Source organism: Ixodes scapularis, unplaced genomic scaffold (genome assembly GCF_016920785.2).
Source record: "Ixodes scapularis isolate PalLabHiFi unplaced genomic scaffold, ASM1692078v2 PGA_scaffold12__126_contigs__length_90152505, whole genome shotgun sequence".
Taxonomy (NCBI): Eukaryota; Metazoa; Arthropoda; class Arachnida; order Ixodida; family Ixodidae; genus Ixodes; species Ixodes scapularis.
In genome coordinates, this window is record NW_024609838.1 from 33,552,501 (window position 1) to 33,572,824 (window position 20,324).

Consider the following 20,324-nt stretch of genomic DNA (forward strand, 5'->3'; position numbering starts at 1 on the left):
GGCAATTCTGTCATCATGTTCTGCAGGCCGTGTCTTTTGTACTTGATGTCTGAGTGGTGCATGATACGCTGCGGCTTAATGCATCTCGTTGTCCCACTTACCGCATATCGTCTGGACGGTATACGCATCTTTCCGATATGCCGCCAAGAAAGTGTATCTGAGGGGAGTTTCGTACACTGAAATACTGGGTGTAAGCGCTTTCTAACAACTGCCGCTTTCTACGCTCCATTATTGAGCAAAGGAGCGCAACAGCGGCCTATCGGTTGAAGCTGCGTTGTCGGTTGCAATCACACGTCTACTAGCCAAAAAGTAGTTGAAAACCTTTTTTCTCGTAACCTCGATGGGATATATATATATATTGTTTTTTTTTTTTTTTTTTTTTTTGCGCAGAGTTTGCGTGGAACGCTCGTATAATAACTCAAAAATAGTAGAAACATATAACACAAACGTCTCACGCAAACATGTAGCGCACAAGTGTCAGTCGGCCGGAAGTTTAGCATGCTGAACTTCCGGCCGACTCGCGCCCTTCTAATTTTAGCGGGAAGCGTGTTTTCCCCGCTAATATTTGCCGAATTGAGCGTGACTCCCGAGCCCCAGAAAAAAAGGCTCGTAGACAATGACATCCATCGCAGCTCGAGACACGCGCCGCACAGTGCCGGATCCAAGGGGGGGGGGGGGGCAGCCGCCCCCCCCCCCCCCCCCAAACAAAGTTGACCCCCCCCCTCCCCCTTCTTGGGGGTCAATGTGACGTGGGTGAACCCCCTGGTGCACACGAAAGAATTGGAGAATAGTATCCTTACAAATTTTCCGCCCCCCCCCCCCCCCCCCCCCCCCCAAAATGCGCCCCTGACGCCGTACAATCTGTGTCTTCCAACACTCTCCGTGGGACTAAAGATATCTTAACCTTTAATCTTCGCGATGTTTCTCGAATGTATCTCTTTGGTTTATTGTCCCTCGTGATGTAAACATTTTTACATCGAACAAACTTCCCTTTCGTGAACAATTTGAGTTTCTTCTCTTACTTACTTGAACAATTTGGGGTTCTTCTCCTTTTGGTTATTCCCGAACAAAACGTTGCACGTCTGCTTCTACGAAAAAAAAAAAGATGCGAGACGAGAAACAAAGGAAATGTGTCTGCGTGTCTGCGCTCTCTACACTGTCGGCGATCATTTGTCAACCTGAAAGTGTAAAGAAAAAAAGATGCACGTAACGAAATAAGAATTAGCCGCGTAGTTAGTTGAACGATACTGTCGAGACCGGTTCTAACGAAGTCAACGGGAATCGGAAATCACTTCGATATATCCGCTATTTCGACATAACCGAGTTCGGTTATAACGAAGTGTAAAAGAGAATGGGAAATCGCGATCGCTTCACTGTAGCCGCTATTTCGTTATAACCGGTCTGGGCAGTATAGCCTTAACGGTCTCGCACTGCCAATACACAATACAAAGGGACAGTTTGCAGACATGTTCCGAGGGCACAAAATGTGCGAAGCAAAAAAAAAGTGCTTCAAACAGACTTGAGTTGTGCCCGTTGGTAACTTTGTCGTCGCGGGTATACAGCGAACGCCGAGTCCCTTTTGTACGATGTGTATGCGAGCAGTGCGGACTGCGGCTTTAGTCTCAAGGCTGGTTCACACATTCGCGTTTGAGTCTGCTTGACTGCGCTTTGCGCTTTCCGGGTAACGGCGTGCGTCGAGAGAACACACACTTGCACGCCGGCGCGCCATCTTTCGGGTAGTGGTATAGAACCCTTCCCGATCTCCGTGTAAACTAGACTGAAGGCTCTTTGCAGTATGTACACGCGATATCAAATGTGCGCCATAAAAAAAAAAAATGGTCGCAATGATGGCTGTGGAGTTTTCGTGTTTTCGGTATATACCGATAGACCCCGAACACTGTAAAGTCCCAACCTTTAGCCGTCCTCATATTAAAAAAGAAAATAAACTTAATGTTTTCCAAAATGCATTTTTGAAGGAAACCACCCCTCCCTAAATCTTGTCCGTCCGTCCGTCCGTCCATTTCCCGCTAAATTTATCGGGAAAATTGACGTGACGTGACGTATACACCATTAAAACTTGGGTTTGGGCTGGTTTGGTTTATTACTGAATGGAAGGTTCAAAAGCGCGAACAAACGGAGGCGACGAAGAAACACGGACGACAGGACACACTTTCGTCGTGACGTCCGTGTTTGTTCATTGTCCCCGTTCGTTTGCGCTTTTTAATCTTTTATTCGGTAGTAGACCCATTCGATTTCCCCGCCGTATTTCGGCGGGAAAATTGATGCCACGTGACCTGATGTTATGTCACGTACACGCCGATTCAAATTCCCCACTAAATTTGGCGGGAAGATTGATGTCGCGTGACCTATGTACTAATTTAGTTTTCCCACCATGACTGTTCAATGTCTTCTGTACTCGTTTTCACCTCAAAAACCGCAATAAAAAAAAGAAGTCCGGTTTTTGGTGGAGCATTACTAATTTCCCCTATTATCAAGAAAATGAAGATATCTGTCGGTGAATTTTAGACTATATATATATTTCATTTCATTTATTTCATTTATTATACTCTCAGGGCCCGAAGGCATTACAGAGAGGAGTGGAAATATATACATCAATATAAGGTGAACAATAAAACAAAACGCAAAAAACGAACAAAACACAAGGTACAGAATTGCTATGGAACATTGTTAAGAACATCAGTTATGGCGGTTTTAATATATATATATATATATTATCTTATCAAGACGTACGCAATTCAAACGCCAAAAAAACATTGCCTCTTCCTTTGACCACCAAATCCTGTAATAATTACTTCGCGCGGCGTATAAACAATGCGCAAAACTTGTTTTTTTTTAGGTGAAAACGAGTATAAAGAAATGTAAACGGTCGGTTCTAAATACTGCATTGCATACATTATGTAGAGATATGGTAATAAAGGTGGCTGCCTTAAAGAAATCTTTATCTAGAGTTTTAGTTTGTCTTGCTCCGGAACACTGCCGGCACTAAACCGCGAGCGATGTTTTTTTTTTGTTTTGTTTTTTTGTCTTTTTTTGTAACTGCGTTGTTTTTTTGCGTGTGTGTTTTTTGCGCGTACCGCACTACCAGAGTCTTTGAAACATATTTTTAAGACCGTGCCCCGCGGTCATGGTATCACCCGAGCACGCACTTAAAAGCATGTTTCAAAGGCTCCGGTAGTGCGATACACAGAACACGGTAACGGTTTGCTTTTAGCGAGTCGTTTTTCAAGCACACGGTTCCGAAATCACGAACGGTACAGCTGGTCCGTTCCGCGAAACCGTACGTCAAATTTGACATACTTTAGCGAATCGTGAAAGTGGCGCGACCGTGTAAACGATGATGATGATCGGGCTTAACGGTGGCGCCATCTTCTAGTAAACATGTGAAACATTCTGCAACGTGTAAATCCGTGACGACGGTGGCCCTCCTTGACGGTGGCGGGCAGCGTGGTGGCGGCTCGTGTTTCCGGCGTGCGACTGATGTAAACAAGACGGCCGACGTAACATTTGCCGGTCGGAATTTCAAGAACTGCGAAGCTAGATAGAGTAAAAAGTGTCTGAACGACCGTAAAGGTATGTGGTGTGTCTTCGTGAACGTGAACGATCGTTCACGTTGTGTGCCGTCGAACCAAATCATTTCGTCTGCTCGCGGTCGGCACGGCAGAGTCTGCCCGCAGATCGCAAAAATTTACTAGCATGCGCAGTTTACAGCATTCACGATCGCTTACCATTGTGAGCAGTCCTCGAAATGATTTGGTTCAAGTTCTCAAATGAAGCAGACTAACAGGACGGCAAATCGCCTCCTGCTGTCCTAAGCCTAACGCTCGGCTGGGTCGGCGAAGGCGGTCGCCGAACCGACCGCCATCTTTTTTTTTACCCGAGTCGTGAACGGTGCTGGCTGCGTTGCGGTGACGACTCCAGCGGCTGGAATGGGAGAAACGAACGAGAAGAGCCTCCCGACTCCCCGAACGACTCGCGCGCGCATGCGTAGTGGCGTCGCGGATGCGTTGGAGGGCGAACCGTTCGTGTGGAAACGACCTGCTAAAACTCCCTAATACCCTGTTCTCTCATCGGTACCTGGACGATTCCCCTTTATTCGGGCCACGAGTACGGTTCCTGGAGCCCCGATAAACACTTTTTTTTTGTCCAACATAAAAAATTGACAGAAAAAGAAACACTGAACATGCGAGAACAATAAACCCTAAAGATATCCTACAATTAAAAAAAAAAAACAAAAAAAACCCCAAAACACTTAATTTTATTTATATATCATTTTCAAAATTTTTTAAACTTTACAATGAAAATATGCAGCGCTGAAATGCCACGTATCACTGGTTCTCGTCTTGTTCTACCCTGTGTGTGCATGTTTCTTTCTGATGCCTCGTCTTCATCCTTATTTCGTCATACATCCGTCAGGAGTCAGCACTTTGTATTCTTTTCTCTTTTTCTCTGTTTTTGCATTGTTTTAATAGAATGAAACTCGTCGCGAATGTGTGAGCCAGCCTTAAGATGTGCACATAACCCTAAGCAGGCACTTGATTGACCAGCACATGCGCAAGGAGCAAATCAATGTGTCAGTTTATAAAACAAACCTACGGAGAGGCTATGTTACGTTACTCTTCACACAGCATGCTAAAAAACTTCGTGCCACGGGCCAAATTGGAATTTAGATGTTTCCACTCATTTAATTTTTTTAATATTTGAGGCTACTCTATAGATTAGTCTTAAACTCATCTCTCATGAGGCACATTACGGAAATTAGTCCAAGCAATCTACGATGTTTCGTTTCAGTAGAGTGTAGCTCAAAGGTGTATAAACTCAAAATTTGTCCGAGACCGAAAGTTGGCGTGCAGGTAAGCAAACACGTAAAAATATTGAAGGTGCGGAAATTTAAGTATGTAAGTGATTTCTTGTTGCCAAAATCTTCTTTAAAATAAGTTCAGAAAAAAAAGTGGACACATTTTTCTTATATAGCGCTATGAAAAGTGACTCGAGCAAGCAGTTGTACCTTGGGTGTCTTCCTTTGTTTTGCCCATAATTTAATTTAAAAAAAAACAGCTTTTTTATGTATTTTATTTTGATTGAAACTAAGTGTATAAACAAATATGGTGTACATATTCAATAGTGGTAATACGTTTTCAAAAATTAAACTTAAAAAAAAAAAGAAAAAAAAAGATCTGTGATAAGCGAGCGATCGCGAGGTTAGCTTAGCCACAATACTCGGTTGTCTAACAGACAAAGCACGCTTTACAGGAGCCTGTCTGTTGGCGTAGCGGTCGAAACAAACAGGTTCACGCGTCCCTCACAGCGAAAACATCCCTAATCTAATTGGGCTACCGTAGCGCGCGATTCTGCACACAGCTCTCGAGATCGAGTGTGCACTTTTGCCCTGGCTCGCGTCATCCAATGAGGGCTATTCCGCCCCCCCCCCCCCCCCCCCCCCCCCCCTCAAACACCATCCCCTGTTTCTCGTTTAGCCCTGAACGCTTGAAGAGGATGACAGATGATGGCGGGGGGTGTATTTTTAGAGGAACCTTCTTTCAATCGCCATCGTTTATTCTTGTGCACCCCCCGGCGGCGGTTCAATACGTTCCCCACACAGCTTCCTAAGTTTATTTCTTTTTTTTTTTTATTATAGTTTGTTGCTTAAAGGCGATCGGAAGCTATGTCGTTCCCCCGTTTATTACTGCGCCGGTTGCTCGCGTTGTGGTGTTTGTTTACGCTGATCGCGGAGTAGCCCTATAGAGTTTCTCTCGACTGTTTAGGGCCGTTCCGAAGCGTTAAGCTGGGCGTCGGTGGCACTAATCTATTCTTGGGATCCCATCTCCGCTTGGTGCCTATACTCTGTTTCACTTTTCAGTAGACGCTACCATCCTAGCGAGCGAATCAAGACGTGCCAAAAGTGCACAGTCACTGCGCTCCTAGTTTTTGTGCGCTCGCCCATCAACGACTAAACCATTCTCGCACAGTTCGTATACTGCGATTTTTTTATTGATGTAGTTTTTAAAGGAGCACACAGTGTCATTTCTTGTTTGGACGATGTCAGGCTTAGGTGGACGTCGGCTCGTAGAAAATTTTTGTCTTTCCCAATGATCTTTTTGATCCACAGATAACGCCATGTTGGCAAACTTTCGCGTTCTATCCCAACCGCTAGCGTCACATGCTCGCGGAGTTTGAGCTTTCTCAGATGCATAGTTTATTTATCGGTGCCTAAAAAACACGGTTATCTTTTTTTCGGGAACGCCCTGTATATTAAAAAAAAAAGGCAGTAACAACAATCAGAAAAGTTTTGGATATATGACACCAACGAAGTCTTAATTGCCTGAGGCTATTTTTGCGAAAGAAAAATGTTCTGTTGGCATAAATGTGTGGTTACAATGTATAATGCTAATTATGACCTGTAATGTCGAGAATCATTTTTTTTTTCTAATACTGTTATTCAACAAAATCTGTTCGTAGTGGCAACTATAGATATATCTAAACGTTTTGAGCATATAATTGCCCCAACTGTACAATCAGGTAGCGTTCGAAGCATTTCCTTAATTTTTTATGTTGAATTAGGCGACGAATCGCTGTTACGACTCGTCCCAATCCGCAAAAATGCCAACATAATAATAGCTATCACAGTTTCTTCATCACCATTCAAATTTCTGTTAGTGTTACGTGCGAACTATCGATAACTAAAGAGAAAAAAAATACTACTTACTCCGACGTAGAGAACCCAAAGTATAAGAAGCAAGACGATGAGGATGAGGTAATTGATGAACAAGCTCTGTCCCTCTTTGGTATCCATGGCGGACACGATCTTTCGGAGCAGACGACGTTCGCGGCGTTGCCAAAAACACCCAATAGCTCGTTGGGATTCTTTCAGATGCGGGGGTGAGCGGTGCTTTTTAGTCGCCGATCGGGGGACCCGATTGGCTGCTTACTGTTGTGACGTAGCTCTCTTTTGCGTCGGCTGCTTGTTTTGATTGGCCTGTGACCGGAGAAGGACGGCTAATCGCCGTCGGCGTTCAAAGTTTTCGGTCGGGCGGCGTCTGCTTTTCGTCTGCTCGCTTGCGCGTCGTCTGCTAGCATCTGTTCCTCTTGAGAGCTCGCGGCACTTTTAAAAACTAGGCGGTTGCGATGCAACGCGGGGGGGACGTTGGTAATATTTAGAAAGAGAGATGGAATGACCTGCATTTATGTTTAGCCTCTGTTTGTCTGAGTATCTGGACGTGCTCCTGGTTTGTCTGTTTATTTTATTATTATTATTTTGAGGGAGGCTAGATATAGAATGAGATTTCGAAAATATGAGCAGGGCAGGCGCACTTGACAAGATAGGGTTATAAAACAAAAAAAAAATACATTCCACTTTTTAAATTTAAAAAAAAAAAAACGGAATTGTTTTTTTTAAGTTACTTTTGGTTTCGAATTCTTATAAACGTATTAGTAAAGTTATTGCTGTCAGTAAAGAGAAAGATAGAACAGAAACCAACTAGAAATACTGAGTTTTACACAACGCCCCATACAGAAGCCAAAAACCTATTTTTCGGTCCGCATAATTGAACTCGCATTGCAGGAAGCGGAACCTCCGTGCGAATAAGCCGCTACTGGCGGTGATAGAATACAAAAATTTGACAACGCGATGTTACCTGAATCAAGAAATAAAACCAAAAAACGAAAAAAAGAGAGAAAAAAAATTGTGAATGTCTGTAACATTTCTTTCAGAAAAGAAAAAAGAAAAGCTTGCTGGCAAGGAAAAAAAGATTGTCCTTTTTGCCGACAACTTTTGTTTCTTTGGTTTTCACTAAAATGAATGTTATAAGCGCCCACGATGCCATTTCAGTTTAACGCATATCAGGGCTGAGTGGACGTCGGATCATAGAAACATTTATACATCCAGGTTTATGTCTTGCTCTGATACATTCGTGCTCTATCACCACCGCTAGCGCCACATTATCGCGGAGTTTCAGCTTTCTGCAATGCGTAGTTTATTTATCAGGGCCGAAAGACAAGTTTTTATATTTTAAATCAGACCCTGCACGTTCCTAACTTTACGATCGGGAATATCTGTTTGCAATTTCCTAGGAATGCTTCCTAATACAACGAAAATGTCGTTATCTGAAACTACTTCGACTTAAGCTTTCCCATTCATTGTATTGTTATTTTTCTTAAAAGGAGAAACAACGACAACAGTAATAATGAGCGAAGGGACAGTTTAAAAAAATTGGACCATACCGCTATTGTCATGTATGCCGATAAAACACTTCGTTTTTATCCTGGGGCTACGACTTCAAACGATGCGCTCGTGTGTGGGTATGATTCTCCCAGAATAGCTCGACACAACCAATAAAAACATAATAAGGGGTTCGTTCGAACTATAAACAACCGCATCAACGCACCGAAAAAAAAAAAAAGAACCTTAAAGCGGAAAGTATTCGAAATAGGGGACGCCACACCTATCGTCACTGATAGGGATGCACAGCAGTGGCGCCATCTCGTGTCATTAACAAAAACACGGTCCCAAGGTTCGTCTGCGTCTTTCGCAGGGGTCATGGTGACGTCAGAACGCCAAGCTCTGATTGGTTCTGATTGAAGGATAGTGGGTATACCTTAAGGCAGCTCGCTTTGATCTCTACCCACTATCCTTCAATCAGAGCCAATCAGAACATTGCGTCGTTGTGACGTCACCACAACCCCCGCAAAAGAAGCAGACGAACTTGCTCTCCGCATAGTGACGACGTACGGAAAGGGAAAGGCGCCGGCCTTGAGAACCGCAGTGAAAAAAAGTCCGGGTTTTCGCCTAGCATTACTGATGCACTCTTTTATTAAGATAGATGTAAGTAGAAGTTAAAACTAGATTGCCGTTACTTTATCGAGACGTGCAAGTTGTTTCAAACGCCAAAAAGCTTTGTTTGCTATTCCGACAACCGAATCTTGTAAGAACTATTACTTCGCGCAGCATATGAACAAAACGCAAAGCTTCTTTTTTTTTTTCTCTCTATTATTTAAGAGTCTTTGCGCGTCGTCGCCATTATTTATCTCCATACGCAAGCCGTTTGTGTATACCGGCTGTAGTAAAACTCGCTGTTTAATCACGCGCGAAAATATTTCAAGCGATATTAGACAATTTTAGTGGACCGCACGCAAAAACTTTGCGTACGCAAAGAAACTGCGTGTCGGGAGTGCCCATGCGCATAGCGCAATAGAAGGACTGGCGTAGCTACATACACACGTGACGCTGTTTCTTTTTTTTTTTTTTTTTTTTTGTTTTCGCGTTGCGGGCTAGCGGGCTTTGCGGGAAGCTCTCGAGAAGTCTCGGGCCGGGCGAGAGTACCAGTTTCAAGATGGCGGTTACCTCAACTGGCGCAGCAAGGGCGACGTGGTGTTCGCGATGTTCAGTGTTACGTAAGGTTATACGTGGTGTTCGGCTCGGTAATTCTTCCCAGGACCTACCGCGGTCGAACCAGATTGCCGTGCGACTGAAGGAATGCATAGCGAAAATGGTCACCGTTAGCAATGTGTGTGAACGCTGCGATCTTCCCAACGCTAGGCCTCTTCGTGCAGTTCATCGTCCGACGGACGAACGACTCTTCAAAAACATGGAAGTAGTTTACAATTCTATGTAATGCCGATTTAGAGCGCAGCTCTAGAGAAGGAGGAGGGGACGTTACGGAAGGGAGCGTACGCCCCTCCTCCCTCTCCCCTCTCATTTAACGGGAATATTTCCCCGCTAAATTTAGCGGAGAAATGTCCCATAATGCAACCCGTGGTTAACTGAGCATAATGCAACGCCGACGCACGGCTCAACCCGGAACTGGGCGCTTAAGAGCTGAGCTCTAAAATATGACCCCAAGTTCGCCGTGCATTAGACGTCAGTAGGTCGTAGATTTCTTCCCGCGATAGTATTGATAAAAGGTGCCGTTTCCACGGGACGAATTGACGGAGATTTCGCGATCGAATTTGGCTACGCACATCCATACCCCGCAAAAAACAAACAAAAAAAAACGCTTTTGATCAGGAAGCTGCGGCTTGGCTTCAATTTGAAATCAAATGATTGGAAACGTTTTCGTTTTGAAGACTTCTTTCCAGCCTATTCGCTCCGTAAGCACGCGGAACTCTGCGGCTCTGGCAAATCGAATCAAGAAGATCACTTGGCAATATCTTAAACGTGCGCGACCAAGAACGTCGCCATTATCGCCCTTGCACGATCGGTCAAACGCTAACTGTAAGGGCAGTCCTAAAGCTATGGCTGTCTTTGTCTCCCGTGCACTCGTCGAACGCTTTAGAACGCGTAATGCTGGCGTCCGGCATTTGACTCTCGCATTCAAACGCGTTGGACAGGCGCAGTGGAGACAAAGGCAGCTAAGCTTCCTTCAACACGCGCACGAGTTATTTTTTTTTTTTTCGTCGTTCTTCAGCTGCGCGTGCATCCTCGAAGCTCGCGACAGCCGGAAGCGTTATCGAAGGAAGAGTCACCGACAACTTAGGGTGTGGCGAGTCGCGTACGTCTCATCATCGTGGCTCAGCAGCCAATCAGATTGCGGCATTGGCCGATAAGAACCCCGATGGACCAATCGCGAAGAAGGAAGCGTGAACGTAGGAGCCACCTTGCGTTCCTTCTGCTACCGGTCGACGATAGAAGGCTCGCTTGGAGGAAGAGCGGATAACTGAAATCCCTCCCTGCCATTCTTTTCTTGTCGGTGACTACGAAGTACACTTTTTTTTTTTCGACAGAAACACAACAATCAATTTTTTTTTATACGTCACGCTACAAATGATTTCAAACAAGCATTTTTTCCAACCTATAATAAAGACACACCTACCGACAGAGTTAATGAAATCAAAGCAATTTGAGTTTTTATGGCACTAAACCGACTTCCAAATTCTGAGAAGAGAGAGACAGAGAAAACAAGTGACCTGATTTAAACTATCCGACAAAGAGTTATTACTCTGTTGGAAACGTATTAGCATACTGAACCACAATAAAATAAACCGCAGTTGTTTACAAAAAAAAAAAAACAAAAAAAAAAAAACAGACAGGTATATTTTGTTGAAGCCTCAACCACTGTCCTCATACATCAATCAAAAGACACGGTTTGCAGACTGTCTACGGTTCCCCAAAAGCATCGCGATCGACATCAAACTCCCGCGTAATTTAAACTGAAAAAAAAAAAAACGGTTGTCCCTAACGTCGCACAACCACGTGACGTGACGATGTCGGATCACGGCGTTCCCATACGTCGCGTGAACGTAAGGTCGCATCACAGTGTCACGTGACCTCATGGTGTAATCCGAGGTGACGTCATCACGTCACGTGTGGCGATGTCACGGCGTCACCTGACGTCACGCGACGAAACTATTCGCCTTCGTTCGGCGTCCGCATGCCGGACTCTGCGCGGGGAGCGGACGGAATTGCTTTCGTGCGCTCTGATTGAAGGAAGACGGTGGAGAGAGGCAAAGGGCAGCTAGCCTTTGCCTATACCCACTAATCCAGCCAATCAGAGCCCGGCGCTTTGAGGTCACCATACGCGCTCTCGTTTTCAGTCGGGAGACAAAACGTGTGGCGCGTGTTTTGAGCTGCGTTCTAAGTGCTTATTTATGAGTTGTTTATTTATTTTTTCTGGGGTTGGGACTCACAATAAATTTCGCTAAATGTAATGTAGTGCCCTTTTATGCGACTTTTTTTTTTTTAATAAAACCCTAGTTCTTGATTTATTTTGTGTGACCCGAAGACTAAGATACGTTTTATTTTTCTCTTTTTAGAGAAACCTTTTACAGTCCGAACTCGCGTGTCATCTGGTGTCAGTCAGAAATTATCCTAAGTATACCTTCGTAACACTGCAATATAAGCGTGGTTTTTGTGACTCGGTGCCGAGTATGATGCGGCCTAAACTTAAACTTTTATGTCGAGCAGCTACGCAAGCAGTATTTTTTTCTTTTTTAAAAACCTTCGAAGGTTAAGAATTAAATTGGAACAGGTGAGTCGAGAAGTGAAATTGGCAGCTTTTTATATTTTATTGTGCCAATTGTAGTGTGTGTTAGCTCTGTCTGGAAGCCAGTTATCGATCAAAACATTTATAGTTTTCAGAAAGAACTTGAAACGAGGCTGTTTTATTTGTTTGTACCAGTTATACATATATCGACGCATTCTCTTGTTACGCTCGTAGCACAAACTAATTTAACCGGTATAAAAGCTAGAATAAAAACAAGTGTAGTGTAGCTTTTTGTTTTAACATATTGTAGTACGGTCATTACCAGATATATGACTCAAAATATTTTAAGGTAGCTAAAGCCATGCCAAAAAGTACGCAACGCAATCGCCATGTTAAACCACTATGGTATCCGACAAATCCCTAGAAACACCTTTTTTTTTTTTTTTTGTCCGGTATATCAAGTTTTGAGATAAGGTTCCTTGTGTTGTGAAGAGACCCTTTTCCAAAGTCCATCTGGCGACGTTGACGGTCACCATTTCTTGAGCACGAAGCGATACGACTGGGTCCGAGTTCTCGCCGAACAGTGACGCAGCCCTCGCGTGCGCAATGCCATAGCCTCCTCTTTACTCACACAGAGCATCTCTCGGGGAGCCTATGATCAGCGCACAGCTTTTGCAGCGGCGAGGACCCAAAACATGGTTTGCAAACCCGGCGAGAAAAAAAGCGGTAGCGCGAGGAACGCGAGGAGCACGAGTGGACATTCCATCGCTCGGGAGAAGTGTGTTTCGGCGTCTCGCCGCAGCGGGGCGCCCGTTACATGCCTCTTGTCTGCCGCTCTACCTTTTCACTTCCGGCGGCCGCGTCTCGTGGCGATCTGCTAGGTTTTGTCAGTATAGAGGAGGCCATGGCAACGCATACTCGGAGTATCCCGTGCCCAAACAATGGCGGATATTCGTATAATTAGTGCAGAATTCGCTAGACGGTGCCACTTTTGAGAAGGGTCTATTGTGCCGACTTGATATCTTTTGCAAACGAACTTATAAACTTTTAGTGCAAGTGATATACTTGGCTTCGTGTACAAAAGACACGAAGTAATTGTAAAAAAAACTAACAAAAAAAAACGTTTTTTTTTTTTTTTTGCCCGTGTAATTAAACTACGCATTGCGGAAAGGTGAAACTCCGTGAGAATGTGACAGTCTGGTATTTTCCGGACTAGACTATATAGTCCGCTTCCGGTACATCGTCTGCAGCGTCAAACTTGGGGTCAAAATTAAGTTTTTTGCTTAGATAGTCTGCACTTAGCGTGCCTGACCGAATGTGCAAATTATCATACACAGCACACCATGGCAAGTGCCTGCAATATTAGCTGACAAAGAAGCTTGTATCACCGCATACATCAACATTACTATACACCCGCTATTTATAAAATCCTTCGTGTCTTGGTAACAGCGAACGATCTAGAAAAAAGCAATCCTTATACAGTCCGCACCTGTAGACACTCTGCATCGGAAAATACTGTAGTAATAGAATACAAAAGTCTGAGAACATGACCTTACCTGGATAAAAAGATAAAAGAAAAATTTCTCTATGAACCGACGTCCACTTCCGCTATTATTTGCTGACAAGTGCTTTTCTTTCGATCCAGGTATCGTCGTGTTCCCAAACTTTTGCATTCTATTCCCACCGCTAAGCGTCCCATTTTTTACGGGAGTTCCAGCTTTCTGCAATGCATAATTTATTGCGCGGGACGAAAAAACACGGTTCTCTTTTCTCGGGAACACCCGGTGTGTGTATCATCGCCGTCCCGGCCTCACGGCTGGAAGCTCCACTGATATCCCTCTTCATGGTACCACTAATCTCCCTATAGTAGAGATAGTGAGCGGTACGTGTAAAACGTAAACAAAATAAAAAGAAAAAAAAAATCTTCCGCGAGCAAGGAAGTCAAGGAACTCACCCCCGTGTAAAGTACCCAAAGGATTAGCAGAAGAATGATGAGCACCCCGTAGTTGATGACCAGACTGCTCGCCTCGCGGTCCATTGTTCTCCCTGTCTCTTTTGTCTCTCGCTCGAGGAACTGTTGTCGTCGCGTCTCTTGTCGCCGCTGGAGTGGTGCGCCGTTGGGCTGGCATGCGACCCCCACGCCGAGTTTCCTCCTCGCCCCCCTTCCCCCACCTTTGCTTTCACCTCGAGAGTTTATTCTGGATACATCGGGCAAACTTAATTTGTTGCACTTTTGCGCTTCGGCTGTTTGCTTCGCAGTTGTTTCAGCACGTTCAAGGCACGCTTTGCTCCTTGCCTCTTTTTTTTTTCGCCCTTTCATTTTTTTTGTACATATGTACACGTATATATAGACTGCAGCGGAAGTTCGCTTATTGTCACCGTGTTTCTGTAGTAATAAAAAAAGTGAGGTGGTCCCCTCTGGCTTGGACGCTGTTGAGTTGCTGCCCGTCATAGCGGTTCAGCTTTTGGTGCAAACTCAACTTTTCAAAATTATTTTTTTTTGTGTGTGTGTGTGTGGGGGGGGGGGGGGGGGGGGGGTTAGAGGTTCGGCATTTTTCAGTGTCAATATCCGATCATCAGTGAAGCACCGATCGAACATGAGTCCCGGCCAGGCGTGACGTAGCACTCGATCCTGGCCATGTGATCAATCGAGGAAGATAACGAAAACGAGTCCTGCCAGGCCTTCTCAGTACAGTGTACTAGAATACGGGGTAGTATTGTTAGGGTGTGCTATAGAAGGGGGAGGGGGGGGGGGGGGTGCCGTCGGGTGGTATTGAAACAGTGCAAGAACGCCGGTGAGGGCGCTATGAGGCAGAGCGCAGTAAACCGCTGGATGAATTTGCCAGCGCTTTAAAGCGAGGCCATCCGACTCCTGACAGAGGCCTGGCGGTCGCAGCAGAGATGCTTGATTCGGCGCGAAAATGGTCGTGTTCTGTTTTGTTTTTCTCTACTCGGTTGTGAGAAAGAGCGAGTTCCATCCTGTCTCACACCCCTGTGGAAAAGCGTAACTTGTGTGAGTGGCAGAAGCTTATATTCAAAGCGCGAATACCGCTTAGGAGCGGTTAGTTACTTACTTCTATAAAAAAAATACTTCTATATAAAAAAAGAATGTTATAGAAAATAATTTTCGATCTCACTGGACCACATCAGCATTAAAAAAGCGAACTTTGAGTATTATATGATATCCGATGCGTTCCTCTCTACATCAGTGTCAAAGGTCTTTTAATTATTTTTTCGGCAGGTGTACGTTTCCGACATTTAAATACCTGTATAATTTATGGTGTTAAAACATTTTTTTTTTGTGTGTAGCATGGATTAATGAAAGCGAGCTTTTCTTGAGTTCTGCTTTCTCGGCCAAAGCATATAGACCTGAAAATGTCTGAATTTATTTCATCTGGTGAGCATGCGTTATATGAAAATAAACACGAGACTGACAAGGTAAACAGAGCACATACAAACGCTGTTTTTATTGAAGAGCAATCCCACGGGGAAAAAATTTGTTTTCTCTGATATGGTCACATAGGTCACACATTTTTCTTAGACTCTTTTTTTGTTTCTCTGCATCTGTTCTTTTTTTTTTTTTTTTTCCTTTTTGGAATCAGGTAATCCCATTCCGAGAACAAAGAGGCGTCGCTCGGCGTCAGAAACAAGCAGCGTTTTTCTTTTCATCCACATTGCACCCCGACATAAAACACCACAGAAACGTGTTTCCCTTCGCTGTATTTGACATCGCTGTGAGTCCCTTGTTTCTTCCTCACAGCTACCAGCCACTCAATATTGTATCGCTTCACACACAGCGCAAAACAATGATATTTATTCGCACCAACATGCCCCAAGTCAGCCTCACTAAACGCTACCCGTCCTGCCTCCTGGCCCCGCTGTGACTGGCAGCGCCACCCCAGGCCCCTGCGGTAGCATTGGGCCACACAACACCCAGCTACGGCGAGGCCGACGCGGTCGGCACGCCTCCCAGTTCTGGTACACCTTCGCCTTGTGTTGGGTAAACACCGAGCTCTGTGGAAAATAAACTGGATAAAGTGCCCCCTTATGCCTCGAACTCCTCGCCAATAGTGGTGCCCCCGTGCGTGCAAGCACAGATGGGACATGCTCAGATTAGTAGAGACATGGTAGTGGCCAGGTGTTCTGCTTGCAATCGTGTCACTCACTCACCGCGGTTTCAGTAAAGTATGGAAGCACGTAGCCACAAAAACAACAAATTGGCATGAAAAAAAAAAAAAAAAAAAACGCATATCTACGAGCGGGTTGCTTTTTTTTTCTTCTGGCCCTGCTGACCACCGATTATTTTCTTTTGATCAGCCGAATCACCCCACGCCTTTGATGCTCTCAACGGGCAGCTGCACATTTCTTAAAGGGTCCGGACAAAATGCATGGCCCCAGGCAAATATAGCGCAACACAAAAATGGTCCAGGACAAAAATGACCCCACTTTCCTGGTCAAAATGGTACCGGTGAAAATAATGATCCCGAACTCAAACCCAGACACAAAATGGCCCCCTTTGAATATGTGTGGATGTTTGCCTTAGTCGATGTTTCGTAACTGGCGCAGTGACAAAACTTCAACCGCATTACGTATTTCTTTTTGCAGGTTAAAACATACAGCAGACCAATGGTTGGGTAATGCGGGGGGGGGGGGGGGGGGGGGAGGGTAGATATCAGTCCCCTTTTTCCCGTTACCCATTTCGACCGCCAGGCGGCGCCGGTACCTTGTATACAGTGTTTCCAGGATATATGCTCCCCGCTTTTCTCCTTTGCGTCTTCTCCACCAGGCGGCGTCGCCTCCTTTGGAGTTCCGTCGCAGAGGGCCTATATTTCAAAAGAGGAAGCAGGAAAGCGAGCGGAGAGGCGTGGACGCTTGCAGGCGACCAACGTTTTTGTCACTCTCTCCTAAATCGCGCAGTTAGAAACACTCAACATTCTATGCACACTACTAGAGTTGCGAATGCGCGATGCTACCATGAAAAAGCGAGGAAGCAAATATGAGGTTGATTCGGAGAGCCTCTAGTCTGGGTGGCGTCTGTGGCGCACTATATTGTTCAAAGCTTTGTTTTCCTGGCAGGGTCTTGGCCTCCCGGCCTGTTTGTTTACTTGGTCAGTGTCCAAGTGTAGAGGTAGCAGGGAGCGCACGGCGGGCCATGAGATTAGTCAAGAGACAAGAGAGTGGAGAGCGAGTATTGGGTTGTTAGCGTGTCGTCGTAAGGCTCGACGTCGATGAATGAATTAAGTCATTGTTGTTCTGGCAGCGGAACCAATTTTGCTCTTTCTTCTCTTTTGCTGGTGCTGTATACAGAGCGTGCCAGCCAGCGACGCCCAGGGAGGGAAATAGCCCTGTGCCCGTCCCGTATCTCAGGTGAGGGTGGGGGGAGAGGGGAGTCTAATTTAGGACGCATTAATGAACGAAGCTGGCTATTTTTGGGTACCTTGTTGGTTTCTTGATGAAAACAATTCTTACATTCAATTCATTACCTCCTGCGGCGTCTGGATGCGGACTGGTCCCAGCTGAAGTTTTCAGCAATGTTCGCCTACAGTAGAGAAAAATAATGTTTGCGAAAATACAGGGCGTTCGTATGAAAAGAGGATTGTGTTTTTCGGCCCGCGCCGCTGAAAGCTAAAACTGCGTGAGAATGTGAGACTAGCGGTTGGGATAGAGCTCAAAAGATTGAGAACGTGATTTTAGCTGGATCAAAAGATATTTGAGAAAGACAAAATTTCTCTATAAGCTCACGTTCCCCTGAATTTTATTAGGTTCAGGTGGACGTAAGCTCATAGACAAATTTCAAGGGGGCATTGGCGAGACGCCATTTTGTTGGACGTTGTTCGCAGCGTACGCTCAGAACGATGCCTGAGGCATAGCCTCCTTTATACTGAAAAAGCCTAGCAGATCGAAAACGAAACGCGGACGCCGAAAGCGAAAAGGTAGAGCGGCAGACAAGAGTCATGTAACGGGCGCCCCGCTGCAGCGAGATGCCGAAACACACTTGTCCCGAGCGATGGAATGTCCGCTCCTGCATCTCGCGTTCCTCGGGCTACCGCTTCTTTTCTCGTCGGGTTTGGAAACCATGTTTCGGGTCCTCGCCACTGCAAAGGCTGTGCGCTGAATACCAGACTCCCCTAGAAATGCTCTGTGCTACCAGATCCTCGCGCTCCAAATCTGCGCCTGGCACTCTATGGCTCCGTCATGGAACTGCCAGGCTTTGTGCGTATGGAGGAGGCTATGCTTGAGGACATCTGTTTCTGGCATTTCAGAAGAAGCGAACACCGCGCGTGCACAGCTTTGATCGGCGCTCAAGGTCCGCGAGCGCACGGGTATCCATAGCTTTCGCTGCACTGCCTGCGAGGAGTGCACAAGACTGCTCGCTTAACATCCATTCCACACAATCAGAATCCTTGTTCCTAGAAGACAATAAATGGGAGTTAGCCCTGAGCATGCGCTGTCCACGTCCTCCGTCCAACAATATGACGTCCAACAATATGGCGTCAGGTGAATGCGCTCTATATCCTCGAAAAAAACTTAGCCTTTCCACTCTGGTGAAGAAGGAAGACCAGGGGTGCTATTCTGGTCACAAACGGTCACGTCCGTGTTTCTCGAAAACTCCTCCCCCCTACGAACCGCGCGCTCCTATTGGCCACAGCCCGCGTGATAATTCCACGCGGTTCCCATGGGAACGTTCGCGAAACACGAAAGCAACTGTTTGCCGTAACTGTCACTCTTCGAGCTCGGACCGTGACGACAAAGTGACGTATGACCACGTCCGACCTACGTAGCACATAGCGGAAGTCGCGTAACTAGATTAACTGCGGTATTACTCGACACACCCTACTCTCTGTTTCACTATGAGTGCGAGCTAGTGCGGGTGTAGGAGCTACAAGAACGTGCTCCGGGCTTTCAACGTCCCTGTCGAGCAGGCGCGCTTGCGCAGTGCAAACCAACGTTCGTGCAAGCAACGTTTGGGGTGATGTGCGCGTGCTTTTAACTTCTGTTTCTATTGCACGAAGGGGAACAAGCTTTGGGCAGGATTCTAGAGCGTAGAAAATGGCGGCGATGCTTGTTGAGCAACGATGGCTCGATTAACGCGTACAATGACGGGTTTTCCGCGAGCACCGGTAGCCTTCGCGATGCACGACGACTGTTTCTGACGACAATACCGCTTGTCGAAAAGCACCGTGTGATCGCAGTGTGACCAGCTGCGCGACGAGAGACGGCGACGATGAGAGATGATGATCGTCGAGCAGCAGCGATTTTTCGCAGCGGGAAACTACAAGAGCGAGGTTTCCACCGATGATCACATAGCTAATGCCCAGTGGATGGTGATCAGAGCCGTGACGGCCGTCGCGAGTGTCGCTGTCAACCGGCTGGGAAGAGGCGGCTGGGTCGACGAAACCCCGAACCGAGGCAGCTGAGGCATGTGCGAAAGAAGGCTTTTGTCGCCACCACGACAAGCACACCGACGTCGTGGGGTGTGTTGACGGAACCTAGAATCTAACAGAACCTTTGTCACCATCATCATCGGTCTGAAGGAGATCGTCACCGTTCTGAAGGACTCCAACACTTTTCCGCAAACACCACTTTGTCATTAACAACTTGGTGGTAAGTTTACGTTAAAATTTCAGGGTTTCTACCGCTTCGAAGTTAGTGCACGCTTAGTACCTATGTCTTCAGTTGACCATATGTTGCGGTTTGTAGCTACTGTCAATCACGCAATAAAATCTGGATGGGTTGCTGATGGCATTTTATTGTATCAACTAGATATTTTACCTTTCCACGCCAAGCTTCTGGAATTGCATGTCAGTCATCGGACAGTCATAAGAAACACTTTTCGATGCCCTGCAATGAACTACGAACAGTGTGTTCTAAAATGAATCGTTAGTTGTTTAGACAGCAGGAGTTTAGTCTGACGGAGCATGGTAACATTGTTACCCACTGTAGGCGAGAAATTTAGCCAGTGCAAGCTTGTGGATGGTCGTCATCTCCATGACCAAGAAAAATAATAAAGATACAATTGTCCTCCATTCAACACCCGTGTGTTTAATGTAAAGGTTATCATACAAATTAAATAGATTGTCGTTTCAAAAGTGACAGTAACTTGTTGAAATGATAGAGTAGTGCGAGCTGGATTTTTTTTTAAATTTGCCTGTAATGCAGAGCAAATACGCACTGTTGAAGCAGAGTAGATGTGTGAAGGAAAAACAAGCATATGTACTAAAGAAAGAACCGCTACGTAACGTGAAAGATGTCAGCAACTATCTTGCCATTGTGGTACGAGTTCAGTGGCTCTGCACATGCTTATGGCATCCTGTGAATGTAGGATGCTCCCCTTATGGTATCATCCAGTGGCAAAGCCAGGGGGGGGGGGGGGGGGGGGGGGGGGGG

The 20,324-nt window shown here is 45.7% G+C and overlaps 1 long non-coding RNA gene across 1 annotated transcript; it reads right to left on the reverse strand.

Moving 5' to 3' along the window:
* Window positions 1–1,094: 1,094 nt before the first annotated feature.
* Window positions 1,095–7,098, reverse strand: LOC8028225. Its single transcript, XR_005714813.3, has 2 exons — window positions 6,725–7,098; window positions 1,095–1,178 (listed from the first exon to the last, which is right to left on the reverse strand). It is a non-coding gene; the product is annotated as an uncharacterized LOC8028225 (long non-coding RNA).
* Window positions 7,099–20,324: the final 13,226 nt, after the last annotated feature.